At 40.4% G+C, this 6,663-nt stretch overlaps 1 long non-coding RNA gene across 2 annotated transcripts; it reads right to left on the bottom strand.

Moving 5' to 3' along the window:
- LOC124231920 (uncharacterized) lies at nt 1-4,829 on the bottom strand. Of its 2 annotated transcripts, none has more exons than XR_006886722.1 (3): nt 4,292-4,829; nt 2,239-2,446; nt 1-123 (listed from the first exon to the last, which is right to left on the bottom strand). It is a non-coding gene; the product is annotated as an uncharacterized LOC124231920 (long non-coding RNA). The 2 variants fall into 2 exon arrangements; XR_006886721.1 differs by having other exon boundaries at nt 4,298-4,828.
- Between the last annotated feature and the right edge of the window lie 1,834 nt (nt 4,830-6,663).

Here is a 6,663-nt window from a genome sequence, read left to right as displayed (position 1 = left end):
GGCCTTGGTGCCACGCCAGCTCTTTCCTCTGAAGTTCTCAGATTTCATCAATCTTTGTGGACTGGCAGCTCAGCAGCTCCCTCACCTTCACTGAGCCACAAACACGTCTGGGCCATCTGTGTCCTGAAGACAGGGGAGGACATATCAGCATTTCCCCTTCCCCAGGAATTCAGTTGACATTCTTTAGTAAAATACACAAAAGAACAGATTGCGCTTCATCTATAGGGCAATTTCACATTTCGCAAAGCTGTATGGTGCACAAATCTCATCCATACACATCTGAGGTCGTCAATTCATCATCTCATTATATCAAGAAAGAACAAACATTCAACAAATATATATTGAGTGCCTAGCATATGAAAGGAAGTACACTGATATGAACCCATTCTTTGCCCTCATATTCTATTAGAAGCCATGTGACATATACGCAAAGGAACTCACACAAGGCCAAACAGGATCACGTGTGTGATACACACCAAGATCTATAGCAGTATAATGAGCAAGAGATCCTACTCCCAAGTAGAATAGCTGGCTAAAATAGTAGAAATGTTATTTCAGCTAAACCTTGAAGAAACTAAAACCGTTTTTGTCTTTTGTTGAGGAAGCAGATAGGAAGAGTTAAACATCTCAAGTAGAAGGAAGGGATTAGGCAAAGCCAAAAACACACACAGTGAGTGTGCAAGGCTGTGAGCAGTCCAGACAGCGACAGCACTGGCTGTCTACTGCACAGCAACTTAAAACAAAGGCAAATGACCAGCCCGGACCAGATCACAGAAGGCTCGGACTTCAAAGCTGGGATTTATCCAGTAGCGTCAGTGGGGAGTCACCAAAACACAGCACCGCTTTAGGAAGGTTAATTTTTCAGTACACAGGACATAGTATAGGTCGAGAAAGCCTCGAGACAGAAAAAGGACATTCTAATAGTTTAACTGACAAAGCCCAGAACTAGAATGATGTCAGTAAGCGGGAGTGCAAGGTGATTTAAAAAGTATCTTAAAGTGATCTAGAAAAGTATCTTATAGTGATCTACAGGAGATGAAACAGAAATGAGGAAATTTATGCAAATATAAATTAAAAAGAAAAATCTTCATCAGAAAGCTTATTCGAACAAGTACCTTGTAACCAACGGAGACAGGGGATGGGGTCTTTCTTAAAGAAGAATTCAAAAATCACCCAATTGGGACAGTTTAAGGGCTCATTTTTCTGGAGACAGATTTCGTTTACTCATTCAACAAACACTTATTGCAAGCCTACTGTGTACCAGAAAGCATCGTTAATTCCCTCAAGAACAAAGCAAACAACAGAACAAGCAGGGGATTCACTGTTGGCCCTTAAGAAAGGCATCATCTCTGTCCTCTCTGAAAGAACTGGGACTTGTTCCACTGGAGAAAGAAAATGAGCCTCGAATTTCTTCCCACAGTCAGGTTTCAAGACTCACAAGACATAGCAGGTGTTCAGACTACAATAATGAGATACGTTATTCCCAAATCTTAAAGCACATGCTGCCTATGCAAATTCAACAACATCCAACTCCACAAAGATTTTCAAATATGCAATTCCACTTAGACTATCAACTCTTATCCAAATTCTCAACTAGCTGTTCCTTGACTAAAAAGTTACATGTAACTTGATCTTCAGTGTTACCCATAAAAAATTATTAGCCCAGCCAAAAACTCCCAAAAGAAAGTCCCCGCTCTGACTGAAACAGTCTCTGCTATGGTTTAAAAAGAAGAAAAAAAAAACACACTTGCAAGAAAGAAATCGAAACACTCCAATACTCTTTAAGAACAAGAACAAAACAAATCACTAGCAGCCCTCTGATGACACCTGGTGGCCGCTTCTCACAGGAAGTTTCTTTCAGCATTTTAAAGAAATTATTCCAGGAAACGTTAACTTCTCAACCACTTCACATGCTATCTTGACTATGGGCAGCACACATGAAGTCTCTCCCCTCATTTCCCTCCTTTTTGTTCCAGTTTTCACTTATTTTGTTCCAGATTTCACTTCTCTTTTCATCTCTTCTCTCTTTTCTAACCAGTAGACATTAAGGCAGCTTGAGCTTGCTTTCTGTCTCTTTCTCACACCCTCTCTCACTCACACACACACACACACACACACACCCTCACACACACACTCACAGACATCCTCTCTCACTGGTACAAGGCCACCCACACAGGAAACCACCTTCTCCCTGCCTCCATCCCACGCCATCTCACCCTTCACCCCTCCTAGACTTACCCAAATTAGTGGTGCAAGCAGTGTGCAGTTAGCACGTGTTGGCACCAGGCCCATGGTAAAGTCACAACAGGGGATAGTGTGCAGCATGGCTGGCGTGCACACACGTGCATTTATAAAAGCTCCCAATGCTCTTTTGCCCTTTCCCTTTGAGGAGGTCAAAAAAGGACGAAGTCCAGAAGTTGTGGAGATCCTACAGCACAGTCTCCTCCTGGAAGGGCAAGGTAGGACAGGTAAGACTTCCTACAGGCCTATTGCGAGCTGAGCAAGACAGGAATAAACGGAAATTAGCGGACTGCTCAGATCTCTTTCTTAATCTACCATTTTCAATTGGACCTTTTATCGAAAGTATATGTCTTATACGATTACCTGATTTAATAAAGTACCACCAAGTCCATATATAGTCTGTTCAGGAGAAAACTGTAGTATTCGTTGTCGTTACAAAACACCATGTGCATAATCTAAGGGTAACCAAAGGGAGCTGTGCTTTATGTAATCCTCCTCTCACCACACTCTCCCATCAGAAACGTCACTTTGTAACAGAGACCACAAAATAAAGTATCTGATCCTACAAAGAAAAAAATCACTCTTCTATGAAAATGCTAACAGTCACAAGTTGAATAACTTCTCCCATGACAAAAGAGTAAAATTTAACACCCTAAAAACCATTTATTGGTAACATCAGAAGCAATTTTACCACAAATGGATGTGTAACATAGTTGTTTATTCACAATGGGATCAGCTCCTGAACACTCGGGTCCAGCCAAACCCACCTCCTCAAAGTGCCAGGGACAGGCTGCATTGCATTCCTAAGGGTAAGTCTGTTAACTCTACCTTCCCCCACCAGGAAAATGCCTGTGGCGATTCAGAATGAGTCCACAAATTCTCTGACACTCCCTTCAAAAGGTGGAGCCTAATTCCCTCCCCTTGGTGTGGGCTGGCCTTGGTGACCAAGTGCTTGCAAGGGACAGAAAACAGTGGCAGTGAGGGTTTTCGGCTCTGGAGACACAGTCACAGAGGTGCCGGTATCCTGCTTGCCCCCTCTCTTGATCACTCCGCCCAGGGAAGTGGGGGACCTGTCGCAAGAACACTTCTGCAGCCTGTGCACATGGAGGCCCAGGGGGCAAGGAACCGAAGCCTCCTACCAAGAGCCAAACAGGAACTGGGGCCTCCTGCCAACAGCCATGGGAGCGAGCTGCCTGCAGAGCAGCTCCTCCAGCCCCAGGCAAGCCTTCAGATGATTGCAGCCCCTACAAAATCCTGACTGCAGCCACAACCAACTGGGTAATGAGCCTACTCCACACCCTGACCCACAGAAACTGGGGGATAATAAATGCTTATTTGCTTTAAGCCACTAAGTTCTGACATAATTTGTTACACATCGGTAGATAACTAATATAATGCCCTCTCTCTCCTTTGCACCTTGGCAAGAGTAGACAGGGCTCAAGTTCACCCCTCGTTTGTATATATTTTACATAGATTTCCTTTCCTATACCCTCCAACCTTTAACAAGAATGTTCTATACTATCACAATAGTATTAAGGTACACGGGAGGAGGTCCATGACGTATACTGGTTGAAGAGAAGAATTCCCATCAAACTTCTGAAAGATTTCAAAACTTAATAAACTGACATTTACATTTATGCCTCTCCCACTACCAAAACCAGACTTGACACGGCTTACAATGAAAAACTGGGATACTAAAATCAAGAGTTATTAAAGAGCTAACTAACAAAGACATGAGGTAGAGAGTTTTAAATTTAGATTTGTATGGAATAAAAGAAATGTCTTCATGTTTCCTGAAAAACCTCATTTTGGATGAAGGCATTCATTCTTATTGGCCCCTAGAATCATTTATAGCAAACAACTTGCCTCAAAGATAACAGTAGCCATGAGTTCCTGTCCAGCTAAGCTCAGAAATGTTAGCAACCTCTATTTCTACTCTTCCCCAAACCTGAGGGGGCAGCCCATGCAGTAAACACCTATACAGCCACATGCCACTGGGGCTGAATGAGTCACAATCCTTTTGGCCACACAGAATACAAAACTTCCTCACCCTCACCTAGCAGGAGGCATTCAAACTTCGGAGATGTAGGGGCCTCTGGTCACAGGACTCACATCTGATTAAGTTCCACCTCCAAAGCATCTCACATGCCATGTCTAGCCTACTTCTAAAAATAACCTTCCCCAGCCAGAGTCCAAGGACAAACCGAAGACAAGCTAGAACTATGTGCTCTTAAGCCCAATGGTCAGAGTAAATCAAACTATCGACGGAGAGAAAAAAATTCGCACTCAAGTCAGAAGAGAATACTGTTCCTATTCCAGGGGATACCCATGTTCTGTTTCAAATACCTAATTTGATTTTGCCTGCAAGTTAAAAATTAGAATATTTGTTTAGTGCTTAAGTTAGAGCTAAAACAATCATTAAAAAGCCATACTAATAGGGATCAAGCCATGGTGACTGTAACAGAATAAACAGACCTCACCCCTTTCATTATCAAAGAGTCTCCCCTTCCCAACACTACTCGTGAGGATGTAGTAACAGCAACATAACGTGACAAGTCATGGGACAAAAATAAACTGTAACATTAGCCCAGTTTTCTTACTTGGCTGTTTCTTTTATTAAAATGGTCCTACACTTCAAGTACTATTTTCCAAATACATTAAATTGATCCAGTAATAAAGTCAATTTTATGGCGATCTTAACCACCTCTGACAAAGCTATCTTGTGTAGTAGGAAAGATTTTACACAAAAAGTTAAAATTCAATATATCTCCTTTCAAAATGTATTTTTAAAATTAATGCTTTGTTAATATTTCCATCTAATTGTTTTGATTTTTTTTAAAAGGAAGAAAATTCTTATTGGAACAGGAAAACAGCATAAAAAAAGGAAAATTCTATGAGTAAAACAGAAAATGAAAAGTTTCAATGCCATTAAAAGCAGACACACACGATCATTCGTGTGGTATGCCATTTGAAAAGGTTGTTTTATTATCAATGTAACTAATCACAATGAAACCATCTCTTACAACTCAAGACATTATAACGAATTTTCTTCACAGCTACAGAGAGACGGGATTTGCTGTTTCACATCAAATAGAACAGGCTACATAAATTCTTCTTCCTATTTATTGTAAAATATAATTTCATCTATAAAATCAGTCCTGAAATATTAAAACAAACAACAGACTTTATATCCTTTTCTTAATTTAGTTTCAACGGTCTATTCGCTAAAAAAGGGGGGAGGTTTGCAATCACACACATCTCTAGACTCTTTCACCATCTCAGCAGGTTCTCTCTATAAACGTTATGCCATTCATTCGAGAATGCTCTCATTTTTCTGTAACTTTCCTGATCCCCTTTTCCTTAGTTTTCACCTAGCAAAACTGCATTTCCATTTTCAAGTTTTCCCTCTAAATTCTCCTTCTGAATTCTTTTGCTGCTTTTCACTAAAGCTCTGTCAGTGTCTCTCACATCTCACTGTCAATTAACTGTTACAAGTGAGAAAAGGGCAAAAAATCTCCAAAGTTTAAATGATTGTTCTTTGACTATTTTAACATACTCCTGTTTTAACTGATCTAACACAAATTACAAAATTAACTCATCTGAAGTTCTATCACTTCTCCTTTATTTACCTTGCCTGCTTTTACTATCCTGCCTGCTGGTATAGGGTGTTAATGATTCAAATCCTAAAAAATGGGTAAAGGAAGTCAGGAGCGAAAACAGGACTATATATGAAGTTAGACTCTTCAAAAGGAAAACCAAAAAGACTAAGTTTCAATGTGCTCAATGTCTATAGTGTATAAGACTCATCTACAAAGTTCTGGAACACCTGAAATAAGCAACTTGCTTTTCAACTTTAAACACAGAGGTTTTAGAACAAATTTAAAGTATTAATTTATACACCAAGGGACAAACTTACCAAAATGACGGAAGAAGTTAACATTTAAATTATATATAAATCCAATGGTTTAGGCAAATTCTAGAACTTTAAAACCATTTGAGAGGGGAGAGAAGAAGCACGTGGGTACTTCCTCAGCTACCAAGGATCGCCAGGGCACCCCTCCAACAAAGTACTCTTTCCTGCTGACACTGATAGGAAATGTCCCCAGGACAACATCTTACATACTCTCAAGTGAACAAAAAGATATGGGCAAATAAAAGGAGAAGAGGAGGAAAATGCGAAAAACTTCCCTCTGGAATTCTTTCCTCAATACCTGAAATTTAAGTCAGTAATCTAACAACGCTTCCCCGGGGCCGTTCAAGCCTCATTATCTTCTTCACCCTCCGATCACGGGATTATCAAATTCTTTCTCTACCACAAGTATCAGTATTTTCCAAGATTTTTTTATCTTAATTTCACGTTCATTAGCACTTCCTTAGGCCCATTCCTCACTAACTTTAGAAGCACATCCTGCTTAACACTGT

The sequence above is a fragment of the Equus quagga genome, unplaced genomic scaffold, assembly GCF_021613505.1.
Source record: "Equus quagga isolate Etosha38 unplaced genomic scaffold, UCLA_HA_Equagga_1.0 HiC_scaffold_11961_RagTag, whole genome shotgun sequence".
In the NCBI taxonomy this organism is placed as follows: Eukaryota; Metazoa; Chordata; class Mammalia; order Perissodactyla; family Equidae; genus Equus; species Equus quagga.
Note: the sequence above shows the minus strand (reverse complement) of the source record. Positions and strands in the feature narration are given on the sequence as shown.